Source organism: Budorcas taxicolor, chromosome 14 (assembly GCF_023091745.1).
Source record: "Budorcas taxicolor isolate Tak-1 chromosome 14, Takin1.1, whole genome shotgun sequence".
Classification (NCBI taxonomy): Eukaryota; Metazoa; Chordata; class Mammalia; order Artiodactyla; family Bovidae; genus Budorcas; species Budorcas taxicolor.
The window spans coordinates 54,953,440-54,975,111 of NC_068923.1; the positions used below are offsets into that span (position 1 = coordinate 54,953,440).

Here is a 21,672-nt window from a genome sequence, read left to right on the forward strand (position 1 = left end):
GTCCATGTGAACTGCAACATAGAACCAGCAAGGAACAAATCAACAGGAAAAAGACGTACATGTGTGTATCACAAAGTGTGGGAGAAAGTCGAGGGAAGAAAAGGTGATTTTATCTTTCTGGAGAGCCAGAGAGTCCTGTGATTCAAGGACTCAAAGATTTAAAAACACTGAGAACAGAAGCAGAAGCTGTGAAACTGGAAGTGAACATCGCAGGCGCCACTTTTCAAGTGAGAGCAAGCACTTCGAAATATTCTGAGAGGGCCTTGCACTCTGGGGTCAAAGAAACATTGACACCTATCAAATCAAACGACCCTTCCAGAACAAATCCCCATACTCAACAAGGACAGGAAAGAGGAGGCCTGGATAAAAGGGAATAGGAGGGCAGAGGAGGAAGATTTTAGAAATTATTAGGGTCGCTTTTCAAAGTATGTCATGAAAACAATAGCAGATACTGAACCCTGGAGTTTTAAAGCTGAAAATTATAGTCTGATCTTGCCTCCTTCCTAAAGCAGAAACTTATTTCATTTAGAAATAAGCAACTGAAGAGTATTCCATTCATTTCCCATAGAAAATTAGTAAGAAAAATGAGAAGAAAGTTCCAGCAAATCCTGAAAGCATGACAAAGATATATGTCCAAAGAACAAATAAAATCTTCTGCCTGATATTTAAAAAAAAAAAAAGAAAAGAAATTTTAAGAAGGATAGAGACTGTGTTTTTATTTTAAAAAATACAAAGAAGGCAGTTAGAAAAACTAAGAAATGAAGTGGTTGGAAAATAGGAAGATTTGAAAAGGTGAAAGAATTCAGTGAGGAAATTCTTAAAAAAAAAAAAAGTCCTGACTTGAAAGAAGGTTAAACTAGACGGAACACAAGTTTGAATAAACACAGTGAATAATGTCTCCTTGGAGAAATGCTGATTTCAATTCCAGCAGGAGGAATGAACAAGATGTTCCTGTTATATCTTGTCATACAAGAGAGCTGGGAAGGTTATCAAAGACTACTGTGGATGTGTCGGAAGGACTCCAGAGCCAACTTGAACAGGATCCATGAACCTAACAGGGGACAATCTGTGCACTGATATTTATAACAACCTCAGTGAAAACAACAAAGAAAAACAATGCCTAATTGGTCCTCCTTGGAAGCTTCTCTGGACAAAATCTCTCTCTCTTTTTCCTTTTTTTTCATAAAACTTCTTCATGAAATAAAAGAATTTATTCTGTCTTAATTAAACTGTAACTCAGGGAAACCAAATAGTTGATGAAACAATGTTCTATCCAGTAAACAAATACTAATAATCTAATTAGTAGAATATCACCAATGGGTACTGTAATACATTAATGGATCTATGCATTGATCATTAATGGTTGCAACGTCACAGTAAGACAAACACTTTTTAATTCCTTTTGGAATTAATCAATATTATGTACAAAGTAAAATTCCCAAGAAATCATACCTGAATTTGGTCAGTGCTCTAAATCTACCTACCAACTGTCAGTAAATAGCACGGGCCAAAAGAGCATCATGAATACATAACCATGAAGGGGATGCAATCGGCATAAGCCACACAGTTGGAAATCTTACTGGATTAATTCCTTGAATTCAATGACAAGTGCTTGAAAGAAATATGAGCAAGCTGAGTTCTTTTAAACCTATAGTTGGCTTTCCTGGCGACTCAGTGGTAAAGAATCTGCCTGCTAATGCAGGAGAGCAGGAGATGCCTGTTTGAGCCCTGGGTCAGAAAGATCCACTGGAGGAGGGAATGGCAACTCACTCCCGTATTCTTGCCTGGAGAATCTCATGGTCAGAGGAGCCTGGCAAACTAAGAGTCAGACACGACCGAGCAACTAACACTTTCACTTTCAGGTTATTATATATGTAATTATATATGTAGAACACAAACTCCTCTAAGAGCAGTGACTAGTCTCATCAACAACAAATTGACCCCAATATCAGTGCCTCAAAATGTGTGGTGCCTAAAATAGGTTTGACAGTAAAAAGTTATACACAACTCTGTTCTAACTAAATAATAGTTCGAAAGTGTTAGTCGTTCAGTCGGGTCCAATTCTTTGCAACCCCCAGCCAGGCTTCTCTGCCCATGGGATTCTCTAGCCAAGTGTACTGGAGTGGGTTGCCATTCTCTTCTTCAGGGGTCTTCCTGACCCAGGGATTGAACCTGGGTCTCACCAATTGCAGGCAAGTTTTTCACTGTCTGAGCCACCAGGGAAGCCCTTAGATAATAATGATATTACTACTACTAATAATAATAATATGAAATAGAGTATAAATGGGAGAATAAAGATAACACTGGAAATCCCAGACCATAAAATAAATTATCTCAAAGCCACTGGTCAATCCATTGACTGAATAGTTGCTTGTGAATTGTTCACCATTTAGATGCATAATTGAGAGAAGTGTTAAATTGTATCAAAACATACAATTTTTATACCTAAAATTTCTGAGATAAACTAACCAGTCCATTCTGAAGATCAGCCCTGGGATTTCTTTGGAAGGAATGATGCTAAAGCTGAAACTCTAGTACTTTGGCCACCTCATGCGAAGAGCTGACTCATTGGAAAAGACTCTGATGCTGGGAGGGATTGGGGGCAGAAGGAGAAGGGAACGAAGAGAAGGGGACGACAGAGGATGAGATGGCTGGATGGCATCACTGACTCAATGGACATGAGTCTGAGTGAACTCCAGGAGTTGGTGATGGACAGGGAGGCCTGGCATGCTGCGATTCATGCGGTCACAAAGAGTTGGACACGACTGAATGACTGAACTGAACCTGTAAAGTAGAAATAGATTTGATAGAAAGTATTCATTCAGGTTCCTAAAGGATCCATTCTCTATATTTCCCTATGAAACAGTCAATTATAACTATAATAATCTGTCAAGTATTCACCAATCTCTCCTTCCTTTATTTTCCAAGGTTTGGTATCACTACAAAGTCAAATCCTTTTGCAGAATATAGCAATTTGAAAACCCCTCATCAATGTTATTCACTAGGATAAAATAATAAAATTAGAAAACCACTGGTTATGTTCTAAGAAATGATCCTTTAGTGTCACTCAAGGTGGGCCAGAATTCAGGCTATATCTGAGTTGAATTTGAATTCCAGAGTGGACGATTAAATCACAGTTCATCTTCTCTTTTTAAAACTATTAGAAATAAACCTGTTGCCTGACCTTTAAGATTCTGCAAAGAGATCGTATTTAGATTCTTTGTCTCTTGCAACTTCCCTAGCCCCTTTCTCTACTTTCAGTATAGTGATTCCCAGATAAGTACAGTGAGCTCAGCAGATGTTAGTCAATGGGTACAAACTTTCTAGTTAAAAGACGAATAAATCCTGGGAACCTAATGTACAGCATGATGACTATAGTTAACAGCTTTCTATTGTGTACTTGAAAGTTTCTGAGAGAGTGGATCTTACATGTTCTCACCATGCACACACAAAAAAAGGTAATTAATTGTGTGAGGTGATGGATGTGCTAACTAACCTTATTGTAGTAATCATTATGCAATATATACGTGTATCAAATTATAATGTTGTATCCCCTGGAGAAGGAATGGTTACTCACTCCAGTATTCTTGCCTGGAGAATTCTATGGACAGAGGATCCTGGTGGGCTACCGTCCATAAGATCTCAAAGAGTCAGACATGACAAAGAGTTGGACACAACTGAGCAACTAATACTACTGCTACTACTACACCTTAAACTTACACTGTATTACATGTCAATTACATCTAAATAAAGCTAAAAAGGGAAAAAAGGACTCAAATGGAGCAGGGTGAGGCTGGTGGAGAAAAGCCACTGCCTTGAGCAGCACTGAGGTGGGCTGAGAGTCATGGACCTATGTTAGCGTTGCTGTGGAGGAGCTGTTCCCACATGAGTGGAGGGGGCGGGGACAGCGCAGCTGTGATTCTGGTTGCAAATCCTAGACAGCCTCAGGCAACGTTTCAAAGATAGGTGATGAAAACCAATAAATGAAATTATATGAACGAATTACAGAAATGCCTTTATTCTACTTACAGTGCTTTGGCAACTTCTTCCGTCTAAACCCTGTGGTTCTCAAATCAGGAACTTTTATATGCATCAAAAGTTTCCAAATTTTTCATTATCAACCCCGACACCAAAAGAAAAGTTGAAATTTTATGACCCCTAGTAAATGAAATATCTTTTGTATTTTTAGCATTTACCAAGAGAATATTTAATGATTACCTACCATGTGCCAGGAGAAAAGAAAAATAAGACACAGATTTTTAAATATAGACTTTGTTCCAGTGTTATTCTTCCTTTTGACTTCAGTATAAGAGCTATTGGGCTATTTGGTGTCCCTGTGAGGGGATAAGCAAATGCTTACAGAGGGGATAAGCAATCCTAGAATTGCTCAATAACTTTGTATTTTAATTTAAGAGAAAACTAAAAGACCTTCCTGTCCCAAAGTATCTCTGCTCTGTGGAGACTGAAGGTGCCCTGCAATTGACTCAAGATAACATTTATTTGTTTAAACAGTTAAATGAGTAGTTTCTATTTAACAGGTGAGCACAAATCTTCACAACAGTACCTATTCCATGAGAGAGCTAAGAGAAAAACTCTTAGGGAAAGAAAAACAATGGGCAAAACGTCAAGGTTCCATGCGATATTGATAGGATTGTAAAACTTACAGAGGTACCTAGAAACCCTGGGTATTTAGTAATATCAACAAAAGACGATGGAAAATAAGACACTACTCAGGTCAGAGGATGAATTAAGTAGCTGAAGTGGTCCTTTATATTCTTTTCCCTCTCAAATACCTCTGCTTTTTCCTGTCCAGAATCTGTTCTGTATCCTCAGTAAGCCTACACACACACACACACACACACAGAGACGTGTGTGTGCAGCACACGTACACACATAGATGAATTCATGTACACATATATAAAGTCTGCTCAGTTAAAGTTAGCTTTTAATAATAAAGAAAATGTATAATGCCTTATATTTTATAGATTTTTTAAATACCTGCACTTAAATAGAAAACATTTAATGTCTAAATATAAGAAGTCATTTCTGACACTGGAGCTTGACAGTTTCACAGAGAAAACTTGGGGAGCACAGAGACAAACCTGACCTCTCCCCACCCACCATCTCCCACAGCCTTGGGGAAAAGTCATCAACCCCTCTGCTAAGTCAAAATCAAGTTTATCAATGTCCCAGTTTCAAAGAGAATTCCCTGCCTCATGTTAGGCATTCACATATATTTTATTTGTTGAAAAGAGACAATATAAAGGAGAAAATCATCTGAAATTATAAGGTATAGCATTTAATCAACAGATATCTAAATTTAAGGTAAAATTAAATCAGAATTTGATATTATATGTGGAGTTTTATTTTCGAAAGGATAATTTGAAAAGCTCAACTCCTATTTTAACTTATATTTTCAGAGAATATACTTGGTGTAAAAGAAGAATGTCTTCCATTATTGTGCTTTTATTACAAGCAAACAAGGATATATATTCCTTTTCAAGAAATGACTTTGATAACAGAAGAATAAATACTTATTTTTAGAAACAACAGGCAGGCTACTGATATCTTTGATTAGCTTCAATAAATTTGAATGGTTCCTATCTGCTGCTGCTGCTAAGTCACTCCAGTCGTGTCCGACTTTATGTGACCCCATAGACGGCAGCCCACCAGGCTCTGCTGTCCCTGGGATTCTCCAGGCAAGAACACTGGAGTGGGTTGCCATTTCCTTCTCCAATGCATGAAAGTGAAAAGTGAAAGGGAAGTCGCTCAGTCGTGTCCAACTCTTAGCGACCCCATGGACTGCAGCCCACCAGGCTCCTCTGCCCATGGGATTTTCCAGGCAAGAGTACTGGAGTGGGTTGCCATTGCCTTCTCCATGGTTCGTATCATCCACTCTTTAATTTGTACCTGACCCGCTTAGTTCCTGGAAATCATTCAGTCGACTTCTAAATATGCAGTTCTCAGAACTCACCACCAGAGGGCAATAAAGAAGTTAAAAATCAAAACGCGAGCCTTGCCGAAAATCTATCCGACTCCACTGGATTGAAGCCCACCAGGCTCTTCTGTCCATGGGAATTCTCCAGGCAAGAATACTGGAGTGGGTTTCTGTGGCCTCCTCCAGGGGATCTTCACAACCCAGGGATTGAAGCCACGTCTCTAACATCTAACCTGCTTTGGCAGGCTGGTTCTTTACCATTAGTGCCAATAAATAGGGCAATGGCACCCCACTCCAGTACTCTTGCCTGGAAAATCCCATGGATGGAGGAGCCTGGTAGGCTGCAGTCCATGGAGTCGCTAAGAGTCGGACATGACTGAGCGACTTCATTTTCACTTTTCACTTTCATGCGTTGGAGAGGGAAATGGCAACCCACTCCAGTGTTCTTGCCTGGAGAATCCCGGGGATGCGGGAGCCTAATGGGCTTCCGTCTATGGGGTCGCACAGAGTCAGACAGGACTGAAGCGACTTAGCAGTAGCAGCAGTAGCAGTAGCAGTAAATAAAAGCAACATTTCACAATATGCGTTCCTGACCCATGTTATACATAACAACTTAATGGACTATAAGTACATGGGTTCTGAAAAGTAAGCAGCACACGTCACTGGTCAATTTCTATGACGAGGGGAACATAATTTGAGTGTAGAAAAGCAGTGTACTTACATCTTAAAATTTCACTCCCCATAGAATATATATACTTGTGAAAAATGGTAAGAATAATGGCTTTCTGTGACTCAGTAACCAGTTAACATAATCAAGTACAGAATTTATCTTCCTATGATGCTCAAATGCATAGAAAAAAAATGCATATCTAAGAAAATGGATAAACTCTAAGTGACATGTGAAAATGAGTAAATCTTCAAATGGGAAAAGTATAAGATCTATAAGGAACAATTTTCACTGTACTAGTATGGATGTATACATAAATAGTCTCTAAGAAACATAAAAACCACTTCCAGAATGTAATTTGAGGTAGAAGGGAATTAACATGGGTGAGGAAGAAAGGAGAGTTAGTTTTTAAAAAAGTTTCATTTATGGGTTTTTTAAATTTGTTTTACTTGTTTGGTCTTTGCAATAAAAGGAAACAGTGGTCTTCAGACCAGTGTCCCAAAGGAATAAAGGGAATGAGGACTATGCTGGAGCCCAGCTAATGTCTGATTACCTTGTAATAATACTATAATAATACTGTTTGATTATCTTATAGTAGACCCATGTGTGTATACTCAGTCTCTCAGTCATGTCCAGCTCTTTGAGACCCCATGGACTGTACACACCAGGCTCCTCTGTCCATGAAATTTTCGAGGCAAGAATACTAGAGTGGGTTGCCAGTTTCTTCTCCATACAATATATGAAGTGAAGTGAAGTCGCTCAGTCGTGTCCGACTCTTTGCAACCCCATGGACTGTAGCCTACCAGGCTCCTCTGTCCATGGGATTTTTCCAGGCAACAGTACTGGAGTGGATTGCCATTTCCTTCTCCAGGGGATCTTCCCGACCCAGGGATCGAACCCAGGTCTCCCGCACTGTAGGCAGACGCTTTACCGTCTGAGCCACCAGGGAATGGTAGCTAAATCATTTGAACTACAAGCATCCTCTCCGAAATTAATCTTAAACCATCAACCTTAACTTATATATTAAAGAAAGCAGAGCTAGAATAATGTTTTCTTTGGAGAGAAAAATAAGATTTTGGATCAAATCAATAATGTCAGCAAACTTCAGTGGTATAAAATACTTCTGATTCCTGTCATGCCTCTAGAAGAGTGAAAGCTGAGTGATAATTTCCCCAGATTTGATATTCAAGGCACAATTTTCACTGTGCCTTAGATAAGAGCCATCTCTAGTTAAAAACAGGGTTTCCCACGTGGCGCAGGTGGTAAAGAATCTGCCTACCAATGCAGGAGACCTGGGTTTGATCCCTGGATTGGGAAGATTCCCCTGGAGGAGGGCATGGCAACCCACTCCAGTACTCTTGCCTGGAGAATCCCCGTGGACAGAGGAGCCTGGAGGGCTACAGTCCATGCGGTCTCAAAGAGTTGGACACAACTGAGGGACTTTCACATCACTAATAAACAGTGCTATGGATTTTTCCTGAGTAGTCTCTAATATGATAGCTGACAGGAGTTCCTCTTTCCTTCCCAAATACATATGGGGATATGGAGGTGGGTACGAGTCAGAAGAACTATCTAAATAAAGCATAGTAATGGGGTCGCAAAGAGTCAGACATGACTGAGCGACTGAACTGAACTGAACTGAATCAATTCTTTGTTTTTTAAAAAATAGAGATTTCTATATAAATTGTTTTCATTGGATAATATTTAATATTAGCTCTTGAAAATAGGAATGACAAATATTTTAAAATTTGTACAATTCATCATGATTGGCTATAAATTATGTTCCTTTCTACCGAAATTGGATTGATATAATATTATATGAACATAATTTCAACTATGAATTGCAGTTCTGTGGGATCAATAACTGTGTATTATTTATCATTCTATTTCCTACAAAAATGCATAGAGTATACTTAATAGGAACTCAGTAACACTTGACTGGATATATCATTGACTAAAAGAATATACACAAGAGATACAAGACAATTCTAAATTATACTAAATCAGAATAATTTTTACAAAGAATAATCATTTGAATTTACCAATATATTTTTGAGGACTTATATATTAATAATTATAAAAGTAAAAATCTTCAAAGAAATGTCAGGTTTTCAAGTTATTTTTAATAGTAACTTTAGGAAAAAATGTATTCTAATTATGGGTATTTCCTTTACAGATTCCTTAATTTATATTGCAATTAAGTCATGATAATATTATGGCTTAAATTTCAATTACATTTTTTAATGAGGAAACCTTTTAGGATTTTCCTACCTCTTGCTGCTGTTTTCTTCCCTTAACAAAAATTCCTGGAAGGGGGAAATTTTATGAGAGCAGAGTAAGTAGAATAAGGCAAGGGTCAGGGAACTCAGAATCACAGCGACACACAGAGAGTACAAAGCCAGGGCCAGTTAGGGGATGGTTATCTTGGTATAATACAAAGCCTAATGTTTTAGACTATAAAGGTTGATTTTCCCACTAAATGGGGATTAATTTACTCCAAGTCCAAATTAAACAAAAGTAAGATTTAATGCCCCCTAGACGTGGTTAGATCTTATGGAAAGTAACAGCCAGTGCCAATAAACAAAGTGTTACACATGTTCATGATAGTGGAGCAAAAATTTCCCTTGCAGCCTAAGATTTGAGTAAATGGCCTTACTTCCTCCCTTGTTGGGGGACGAGTAGCAATTCAGCTAGCCAAGTCCTACTCATGCAGTCACGATACAGATCAGATAGATCCTTGCAGCCCTCTCCTTAATGGGCATCACAGGGTATATATATATATATATATATATATATATATATATATATATCCAGACATGTATCTGGGGATGGATCTTCCTGTAAAAATGTGACCCACCAATCCTTTTAAACTATATTGCTAAAAGCAGTCATACACACACAGAGAAACACAATTCAAATGTATCACTTGTAAAGATTCATTCAACTATTTTTTAATTAGGTGGTCTAATTCTGCTTAGGTTGCAAACAGCAGAGGCAAAAGGGACAAATTCTCATTGTCAAATGGCAGTTGTTTGGTAGTCTTAGACGCCTAAGGGCTGCTGAATCTAAGGACTCAAACAAATGCCACGCTGCATTGCTATGAGTTGAATTGTATCCCCCTAAAATCTAACCCATCGTACCTTAGAATGTGAACAGATTTGGAAATAAGGTTCTTTGCAGATGTAATTAGTTGAGATAAATAGGATGGATCTTCAGTCCAATATGACTGGTATCCTCACGAGAAGAGGAAACACAGAGACAGAGACCCACAGAGACAACTCCATTTGACAACAGAGGAAGAGACTGGAGTGACACAGCTGCACTGATTTGCTAAGAATGCCAGCATCTTTCCATGTGCCTCTTGAAAGTGAACTGGAAGTCCCTCAGTTGTGTCTGACTCTTTGTGACCCCATGGACTATAGTCCATGGAATCCTCCAGGCCAGAATACTGGAGTGAGTAGCCTTTCCCTTCTCCAGGGGATCTTCCCAACCCAGGGATCAAACCCATGTCTCCCGCATTGCAGGCAGATTCTTTACCAGCTGAGCCACAAGGGAAGCCCATGGCCATCACTAATTAAAATTACAATGAGGTACCACCTCACATTGTCAGAACGGCCATCATCATCAAAAAATCTACAAATAAATGCTAAAGAATGTGTAGAGAAAAGGGAACCTTTCTGCACTATTAGTGAGAATGTAAATTGGTGCAATCACTGTGGAGAATAGCATAAAGGTTCCTTAAAAAGCTGAAAATAGAACAACTACATGACCCAGCAATCCCACTCCTGAGCATTTACCTGGAGAAAACCGTCATTCCAAAAGATACATGGACCCCAGTTTTCATTGCAGCACTATTAACGATAGCCAGGACATGGAATCACCCTCAGTATCCATTGGTAAAGGAGTGGATAAAGAAGATGTGGCACGTATATACCATAGAATACTACTCAGCCCTATACCGTGGAGCTGAGAAATGGATTTAAGGGGCTAGACCTGACAGACAGAGTGCCTGATGAACTACGGATGGAGGCTCCTGATATTGTACAGGAAACAGGGAGCAAGACCATCCCAAGAAAAAGAAACACAAAACAGCAAAATGGTTGTCTGGGGAGGCCTTACAAATAGCTGTGAGAAGAAGAGAAGTGAAAAGCAAAGGAGAAAAGAAAAGATATACCCATTTGAATGCAAAGTTCCAAAAAATAGTAAGGAGAGATAAGAAAGCCTCCCTCAGTGATCAATGCAAAGAAATAGAAGAAAACAATAGAATGGGAAAGACTAGAGATCTCTTCAAGAAAATTAAAGATACCAAGGGAACATTTCATGCAAAGATGGGCTCAATAAAGGACAGAAATGGTATGGACCTAACAGAAGCAGAAGATATTAAGAGGAGGTGGAAAGAATACACAGAAGAACTGTACAAAAAGATCTCCACGGGCCAGATAATCAGGAAGGTGTGATCACTCACACTCACCTAGAGCTGGACATGCTGCAATGTGAAGTCAGGTGGGCCTTAGGAAGCATCACTACGAACAAAGCTAGTGGAGGCAATGGAATTCCAGTTGAGCTATTTCAAATTCTAAAAGATGATGCTGTGAAAGTGCTGCACTCAATATGTCAGCAAATTTGGAAACCTACTGATAGTACAGGGAATTCTATTTAATGCTCTGTGGTGACTTAAATGGGAAGGAAATCCAAAAAAGAGAGGGCATGTGTGTATGTATAGCTGATTTGCTTTGCTGTACAGCAGAAATGAACACAAAATTGTAACGCAACTATGCAACTACACTCCAATAAAAATTTAAGATTAAATATTCCCCCAATTGTGCGGTAGTTTGAGCATTCTTTGGCATTACCTTTCTTTGGGATTGGAATGAAAACTGACCTTTTCCAGTCCTGTGGCCACTGCTGAGTTTTCCACGATATTGTCTTACATTATTTCTTTGGTAATTTCTCCCTAGCCTTTCCCCCTGTTTTCCTTCTCTGGAATTGATGTCAGCTGAATGCTGTAACTCTGAGACTGGTGTTCTAATTTACCATTTTTCCTTCTATTTCCATCTCTCTTTTATAATAGTTGTTCTTTTTTTCTGGGAGATTTTCTGTTATTGAAGTCTTCTAATTATGTTTTATTTAATCTATCACATCATGACTTTTTAAAGGGTATCTTTCTTGTTGCTTTGAAACACACCCATATTAGACTCACAGATATGTTAAAATTAATTTAGTATTTTTCATTTGTGTCTTCACTATGCTTTACCCATTTTATTTCATTTTCTCTTTCACTGTTTGTGGTTTGCTTTGGTTGGTCTGATTTCTGCAAATGTCTTAATCATCTATTCATTTTAAGAATAAAGTATTGAAACACTAACTGGCAAATCTGTGAACATGAAAGGCTTATCTCTTGCTTATAAATAGCTGAGCTGTGGAGTTATGACCAGGCTGAACCTGAGGCATTTCACTGTGCTTATCCCAAATCAGTGAGTCCTTTAAATATGGATATTGAATTTCCCAGTAGATGAACTGTCGATTTACCAACATAAAGATCATAAACTTGACAATCTACATTTAGGAGACTAAATAGTGTGTTCACTATGCCAACATTTATTCAAACTCCCTGTTTTTAATAAATTGAATCACTCCTACTTTCAGCCCTGTATAGGATAGGATACCAGAATCCAGAATCTCTGATTGAGCCTCTGCATAGAAACCTCCATACTTCTGCAAGAAGAACAGAGTGGGGCAAGTGTGGCACTTTGTTGTTGTTTTGGATTGGAAACTTTGGTAGTGGGTATGCGGGACCAATACTGCTATTCTATTAATAGCATTTACAAGAGTATATGAGACCAATCAAGTATCAACATTTCATTTTAATTCATCTCAAAGTATTTCTAATTCCCTTTATGAGTTCTTATTTGATCCATAAATTATTTAGAAACGTTGTTTAATTTCCGTTTGTGATTTTCACAAATTTCTTCCTGTTAATGATTTCTTATTCTGCTATCAACTGAGAGCATTCTTTTTATTTTTATTCATTTTATTTTTATATCCTTTGAAATGTACTGAAATCTGTTTTATGGTCTAGCATATAGTATACCCATGTGCATTTGAAAAGAATGTGCATTCTGATGCTCTTAGGGGGGATGCTTTAAGATGGCTGTTAGGTCTAGTTGATTGATAATGTTGTTCAAGTTTTTTTGTTTTTCTTGTTGATTTTATGTATGTTCTGTTATTGAAAGAAGGGTGTTCAACTATTACCACAGAACTGTGTGTTTTGCTTTTGATTATGTTCAATTTTGTTTCATTAGATTTTGAAGTTCTGCTGTTAGGTACATATATTTATTATACGTTCTTGATGGAATAACCATTTTATCAATATGAAATGTCTTTATTTGTCTCTAGTAAAATTTTGGTCTTAAAATATATTTTTTCTGATGTTTACTTACTCACTCCAGGTTTCTTGTTATTGCTATTGTTTTGTTTTATTGTTACCATTATGGTATATCTATTTCAACTCTTTTACACTCCACCTGTATATCTTCTTGAGTTTAAAATGGGTCATGTGTATGACCCATTTTGTATATTTGAATCATGTTTTTTATTTTTTATCCATTCTGAAATTCCTGTCTTTAGATGAAATGTTTAACCTTTTTATACTAAATGTAATATTAATTTTATAATTTTTAGGTAGAACATAATTTGTATAGGATTTATGTCCAATATTTGTGATTTACTTTCCAAATGTCACATTTTTTTAATTTAATCCCTCTTCTTCAGTACTGGTCATTTTTTATTGTTGTTGCTGATGTTGTTAAAGAGATATTTTCTAGTGTGCAATTCCAATTCCCTTATATTTTACTATATTTTTGAGTTGTATTCTTAATGCTTGCTCTAAAGATCACAAATAACATCTTAAGTTATAAGTATCTACTTTTGATTAATACCAACTTAATTTTGATAGTTTAAAAAACTTTGTTTCTATTAGCTCCATTACATTGCTCTCCTTTGATCTGTTACTGATAGAAAAATTACATCTTTATATATTATATGCCTATACACAGTTATAATTAATACTTTATGTAGCTGACTTTTAAATCAGATAGAAGAAAAAATTATAATAAAATTTATATAAAAGTTATATAATAAAATATATTTAAAAATTATAATAAAATATACTTATACTATTTTTTCTATTTACCTCTGCAGTTACTCTTCTTGATGCTCTTCATTTCTTCAGATAGATTCAAATTATGGGCTTGCCCTTTTCATCTGAAGGGCTCACTTTAATAGTTCTTGCAGCACAAGTCTGCTAGAAAAAAATTCTCAAGTGTTTTACAAAAGTATTGAAAGCTTCATGAATTTTCATGTCATTCTTCTGTAACAGCCATGGTAATCTCTGTATCATTCCAATTTTAGTACGTGTGTGCTTAAGTGAGCATTTAGTATCTACTCTTATATGGTAAAAAATATTAAATGTTACAGATTATGAAGTTATAGATACAGGACATATTTGGGTAATGCTAATATTGACATTGGAAATTCAATGTTACCATGTAGCAAGATAGATAAACCTCAAGTCATGATGTTTTTTCCTGGTAAATTATGTTAAGGTTAATTATCAACTGTCACATTTCTTCCAGCATTTTTTAGTTAGCTTTTAACTTAGTGTAAGTGACATGAAAAGATGGTGAGATTTGCATTAATTCCTGACCAAAAACACAGAACTTTTGAAGATGAAAACTCATTAACAGAGCTCTATATTTCTGGTGAAAAATAAATGTCTCATCCCTGAAAAAATTATAAATATTTTACACATTATATGTTCATGAACCTATCCAGAATTTTTAATGGTTTCATTGCAAATATAATTTTCCCTCACATTCCCATTCTTCTCAATTAAATAGATTAGGTGGGTTTGTGTATTTTTTTGGTCCCTTATTATATTTAGTTATATTTAGGCCTTCTCTTCTAAACTCATTTCCTGGTAACAAATAAGCAACACACAGACACTGATTCTGACTCCTGGGGAAGTTAAGGCCCTGGCATGCTGGTCTAGGAAGGGCTTAGCATAACCTTGTTTATGTGGACTCTTATGTGGAACTGGTGAGCTTCTAAGCATCTCAGAGACATTTAACAATATTGTCATCATCAAACAAATTATGGTTGCCAGGGGGAAAGGACAGTTAGGGAATTTGAGAAGATTATGTACACACTGCCATATGTAAAATGGATAGCCAGCAATGTCCCACTCTATAGGCACAAAGAACTCTGCTCAATGTTGCGTATCAGCAGGATGGTAGGAGGGTTTGGGGGAGAATGGATACATGTGTATGTATGGCTGAGTCCCTTCCGTCACTGTTCATCTGAAACTACCACATTGTTAATCAGTTCTTGTTGTTGTTTAGTTACCCAGTATGACTCTTTGTGACCCCATGGACTGCAGCAGGCCAAGCCTCCTTGTCCATCACCTCCCAAAGTTTGCCCAAGTTCATGTCTATTGCATCGGTGATGCCATGCAACCATCTCATTCTCTGACGCCCTCTTCTCCTGTCCTCAATCTTTCCCAGCATCAGAGACTTTTCTAATGAGTCAGCTGTTCACATAAGATGACCAAAATACTGGAGTTTCAGCTTAAGCATCAGCCCTTCCAGTGAGTATTCAGGGTTGATTTCCCTTAAGACTGACTGGCTTAATCTTGCTGTTCAAAGGACAGCTTCCATAGTGGCTCAGCAGTAAAGAATCTGCCTGTAATTGAGGAGATACGGGTTCAATCCCTGGGTCAGGGCAATCCCTCAGAGGAGGACAAGGCAACCCACTACAGTATTTTTGCCTGGAGGATCCCACAGACAGAGAAGCTTGGGGACAGTCGATAGAGTCACAAAGAGTTGGACATGACTGAAGCAACTGAGCATGCATGCAAAGTATGATTTAAGATGGGGGAAAATAAGCTTTTAGTGTTTTAAACCCACTAAAAATCTCCAAATTTATAATATTTTGCTAGATATTAACTACCTACTTTTAGTAGATAAACCAGAAAAAAGCAGCAGTACTGCAACTGGTAAACTGAGTTTTTTTAATACATTTCAAAATAATTTCTATATCATGTGTTATGCAGAGATCCAGCCATCCACACTGGCTCATTAAAGTGTAAAATAGTTATATACAGTTCTATTCATTAAGCAGGGTTCACACAAAGAATTTTCCTGTGATGTGAAACAGTGCAAAAGATTTATGTTTCTTGATACTGATTAAAGGAAAGCCATCAGACTTTGTTTTACAGTAATTTCATATTTGTTTAAAGTTTAAAAGTGAGTCTTCCAAATTCTAGACTTCTATACCTTTAAGTCAGTTGGGCAACAACCAGATTTTTAAAACCTTAGATTCCATTTGCCAATACACTTCTTTAAAAAGCATGCTTCTCATTCCTTTTTTTAAAATAAAAGCAGCCGCATTGTCTGTACTGATTCAGTCATCACCATTGAAAATGCTGAAAGAAGAGTACAAATGAGAAACACTGATACATCTTCTGACATTATTCATTTAGAGGCTAGTTCTCAAGTTGTCATTACATTTACCACATAAAAATTAGAAATGATTTGTTTGGAGAACTACAGCTATTTCTAGATTAAAGTTTCATTATCAAACTGAACTAAATATGCTATAATTATATATAAAGCAGGATGAATTTTGCCCCATGAACTTTCGCTATTAATGCACTCAGGCTAAGCATCCGAGATATCATCATTCTTTAAGATTATACAAGTGTATTTCTCAGTCACAAATGTAAAATTAAAGTTTGAAAATCAAGATGAAGGATTGCCTTATGTTTCTATCATCTGATTGTTTCCATCTTTATTCTATTCTGTAAAATCCACACTAAGCTTGTATTTCCACAAAGTCTGTGTTTCCTCATTTGTTAGCACTCATCACACTTGAAGTTGTTAGTTAAATATCTATTTCCTCCAATAAACAGGTTCAGTAGGCCAGGGACCGCTGCTGTCTTATTTTCTTCTGCATGCTAAACTATCATGTGCTGTGCTGTGCTCAGTGGCTTCAGTCATGTTCGACTCTTTGTGACCCTATTGACTGTAGCCCTCCAGGCTCCTCTGTCCATGGGATCCTCCAGGCAAGAATACTGGAGTGGGTCTCCATGCTCTCTACCAGGGTATCTTCCCGACCCAGGAATCGAACCCAATCTCTCGCATCTCCTGCATTACAGACAGGTTCTTTACCTACTGAGCCACCTGGGAAGGCCCTAAACTGTCGTATGAGACACCAAAGAGGATTTGTTGAATGAATAAATTAATGATAAATGAATGAAGAAACCTAAATTATCAGGTTGATAGTTAAATTAGAGAATAGAATCTGAAACTTTTGAATTGAATTTTCATAACTCTTATATAGTGATAATTTGTTTAAAATTTGGCATACAAACTATAATAAACAATAGAGTGAACAGATATTAAGCATGCTTGGGGCTGGTGCATGGGGATGACCCACAGAGATGTTATGGGGAGGGAGGTGGGAGGGGGGTTCATGTTTGGGAACACATGTAAGAATTAAAGATTTTAAAATGTAAAAAAAAAATGAAAAAAAAAAAAGAAAAGAAAAATTATGGCCAAGGAAGTGGAAGATTTAGATTTCAAATTACCTGAGTCCTAGGAAAAGTGAAAACCAAAAGAAATTTATATGCTCTATTTAAGTATTTCAGAAATAGAAATTAAGAAGTCATCAGTATACTAAATTATTATGATTTCTAGACTAATCATAATTCATTCAAATGACATATCAGATACAGGCCTCTCAGAATATTTATCATGTTAATCAAATGAATAATTACACTGAAACTTGTGTTTATTTCTCTGGTATATCAAGATGTTGTACTTATGTAGATGAGATTGAAATTTTGGAGAACTGTCTTCTTAGTACAGAAAATTTTTGTTAATTCTGCATTTTGTGTTCTTCTTGAAGTGATTTTCCAGAGTTTCCTTTTAATATTCTAAGATATCTTGTTTATAAAAAATATGTAATATTTCCCTGTCGGCATGACAAACATAACTAGAATGCTTCATTGCAGTGCTTTAGATATAATCTAAAAATTGTTCTTACATGCAACAGCAGAGACCAGTGATTCATGAAATTGCTCAGCACTGGGCATAGTCCTTGTAGAGCTACTAGTTTATATGAGACATTTTTCTTCAAACTTTGAGATCAAAATGTAAACTCTACTCAGTATGTCAGCATTTACATTAAAATGAATTTTTCACTCATGGGAAAAGCTTTAATTAAGTGCATTTAAAAGTTTGGAAATCAACAGGACATGTTTGTGAAAATTTTAAATGTTTCTTTCACTACTTGGTTTGGAATAAAATAGGAAACAGGGGGGAAAAGTCTTCAACCCAGGAGACAAGTCCTTCTTCTGCCTATCAAAAGAGCTATTAAATATGGGGACTTCCCAGGTAGCACTAGGATAATGAACCCACCTGCCAATGCAGGAGACATAAGTGATGCAGGTTGGATTCCTGGGTCAGAAAGATTCCCCTGGAAGAGGAAATGGCAAGCTGCTCCAGTATTCTTGCCTGGAGAACCCCCATGGACAGAGGAGACTGCCAGGTTACAGTCCATTGTGTTGCAAAGAGTTGGACACGACTGGAGCAACTTAGCCTGCATGCATATACCAACATAGTCAGTTCCCCTCCTCTGAAACAGAAGAAATGTCCATTTCCTACCAAATGTTGTTGCTCTCTTTGTACTCAAGATTCCATCCCATTTCAACATTCAAGATTCCACTTTTAAAACCAGTTCTTTGCATCCTGCATCATTAATTTCTCCCTTTATGCTTGGTTATTCTCCAAAATACATAAGTTTCTCCTAATAGCTCTCATTTTATTTATTTTTAAAGCATATATTAGAAACTTTCATTCTGCCAGGGAAGTTTCCTTCCTTTAAAATCTCTGTCCATAAAATCTGTCCATGTCTCTTCTAACAATCATATGTTAAAAGATATATGAAAGATACACAGAAAGATATATGAAAGCCATTTCATATCTCCTTAGATGACGTTTTTCCTTGAATATCTAAGGTAAGAACCTGCCATTGCTTTCTATTGTTCTCATGGTGAATGTCGTTTATGTTACCAACCAAAATCTGAACATACTGTAGTTATTTTTTAACTTGATATTAATAGTTTAAATTTTCTCTTTAAGAAAGTAGCATGTAGGCTCTTTGAGGCAGATCCTTTAATTCTCATTCATCCTTGTATTTTAAAGTCCTAACAGAACTCAGAACAACATACGTACTTAACATGTATTTATAGAATGAATGCAAGATCTATACCAGTTCCTATGGAAAAACTAATAGTCAACCCTAAGTAATGGTGCAAAGGAGCAAAATGTCTTGTTGCCACTTGCATTTTTCTATTTTTCATTCTTTCTTCTAAATGCCTTGTACCCTTTTGCTCTTTCACTGTAATATTCTAACCAGTATCTTTCCCTTTAGACAGACTTTATTCTCCAAATTAATCACTTACTTCAATAATTACTCAATTCAACTAGTCCATGCATGTTTTAGAGAATGTTATTGAATTCATAATAAGGCAACAATTAACATTTGTATTTTCTTCCTTGACTCTTCCAAGTACACCTTAAGTTTTTCAAAGGAACAATCATATTATGGTTGTAGTAGCCAGGAAATCAGGCTCTGATTCTCCAAACATCTTCACTGATTTCCAGAGATCTGTGTCCTTGTCCCCAAAACAACTTTTACCACTTCTTTCACTACCACGTCACATCAGTTTTGAGTACTGATGCTAAATTTTCTACAACCTTTTCATCGTCTTTACCTTTCAACTTCTTCTTCTTCTCCTGTTTTTCTCATCTGTAATTAATGGGGCCATCATCTATTTGTATCATAAAAGACCACCACCATCACATGACTTTATTGCTCATGGGATAAAAGGGTTATCCACTTCTGGTACCTCTGCATATTTAGTCACCAAATGTCAATCCTACCTGCAAAACAACATGAGGTCCATCCATATTTTAAAATTTACATTTTCATGTGTTTTATCTTGAGAAACTTCAACTTCTCTCCTCCATACAATTCCTTCTCCAAATAGCTAATACGATCCCCCTGCTAAAATGCCAATTTTAATCTATCTCCACATATAATAAGAAAATAATCTGCTAAGGATCTAACTTTTGTCTTTCTTCTCAAAGTAAACTCTTTGCCAAATAGAGACTATGACCATTATAATTAAAAAATCAGTTTTATTGAGCATTTACTGCATTCCATGTGGCATTCTACCAAATAAGCTTATTTATTTCTTATAATAACACACTAAGGAAAAGTTACTATCATTAAAATAAATTTTAAAGTGAAGACTAGAGATGTTAAGTAATTTTCCCACACTTTATGGTAAAGAGAGCCAAGATTCAAATACAGGCTAGACTGCCTCCAGAGTTCATTTTCTGGTTAAAAAGGTTTTTTTAGTTCAAATATATTTGACATATAACATTGTGTAATTCAAGGTGTACAACTTGTTGATTGGATACATGTATACACTGCAGTATGATTGCCATTGTCGCTTTAGCTATCACCGTTGTAATATCACCAAGGGCTTCCTTGGTGGCAGGAGATGCAGGAGATATGTGTTCGATCCCTGGGTTGGGAAGACCCCCTGGAGAAGAAACCGACGACCCACTCCAGTATTCTTGCCTGGAAAAATCCCATGGACAGAGGAGCCTGGTGGCCTCTGGTGGCCCTGGTGACAGTCCATGGGGTCGCAAGAGTCACACAACTTAGTGACTAAACAAGCACCACTACCTATGACATCACATAGTTATCATTTCTCAGCGACCAAACTCTACAGTGTCTTGCTATTTCTATGTTAAACAAACAAAAAAAGACTGTGTTGGCTCTTGCCTATATCATCATTGAGGTGCAAAAAAATCTGAGGCTTAAGGAGGGTAGATAAATCTCTCAAATTCGCAAGTCTAGTTAAATTATAAGGTGACCCTGAACCCAGGCTACTCTGCATCCATCTTGCTGCCCCTCTTCTGCCCTTGGACTGTCTAGTTCCTAAGATGAGAGGGACAGCCCCACAAACACTCCATCTTCCAGCATTTTCTTGATCACAGACTGCAATTAGAGGACTTTGTTAAATGCCCTGGGCTATACTTGACAATGTTCAAGAAAGGAATGATGCTGAAGAAGAATGCTGGCTACTTCCTTCTCTCCAAATGCCATCGTAGCCTACCAGCAGTTTAAAGTCAGTCTGGGAGAACATCAAATCTAGGCAATTTTCTTTTGAACTATGAAGAGAAAACATTAATTTGTATGAACTAAAGTATGTGATTAAAGCATGAAATTCTTTCCAGTTGTGATTATGTAAAAGGTTTGAAATGAATTAGTCTCCATACCACATAATGTAGTCATCCTAAGGCCCTATAACTGGGAACACTTCAATGGCTCAAGTGCACCCATGAGTAGTTACCCAGACTGCATGTAGATTCAGAAACAGCTTCTCTTTCGAGTGAAGATCAAGAGGTGCTGAAATTTGATAGGACATTGTCATTCTAAGTCGGATGGCAAATGCTTTAATACTTAACACAAACTACAACTCTAAAATTCATTTACTTTCTTCCTCGAAGGCAGTGTCAGAAAATATTTTAGATATTCCTTACACTGAAAAAGAAGTAAACTCAGCTGAACATATCTTTGGGCTAAAAGATTAACACACACATTTTTTTGCTGTTGTTGATCACATACCGTATCATTTCAAATAAACAATATTAAAACAGTGTACAAACGTTCTAACCCAGGGTTACATGAATAATCAGCTAATTCTGAAAATACACTTCTTACAAGTAGCTATGAATCTTGAAAATCCTTTGGAACAATGGATAAAAATACATACACTTATAGTACCTAAACATCCTCTATCTTGGTAGAAAAATGGGAGAAAAACAATCTGTCATGCTGAGTCCTGGCCAACTCTTTGCGCCCCATGGACTGTAGCCCACCAGTCTCCCCGTCCATGGGATTTCCTAGGCAAGAATACTAGAACGGGTTG

At 37.0% G+C, this 21,672-nt stretch overlaps 1 non-coding gene across 1 annotated transcript; it reads right to left on the reverse strand.

Moving 5' to 3' along the window:
- Positions 1-13,935: 13,935 nt before the first annotated feature.
- Positions 13,936-14,038, reverse strand: LOC128059704 (U6 spliceosomal RNA). The gene has a single exon (XR_008200629.1). It is a non-coding gene; the product is annotated as a U6 spliceosomal RNA (small nuclear RNA).
- Between the last annotated feature and the right edge of the window lie 7,634 nt (positions 14,039-21,672).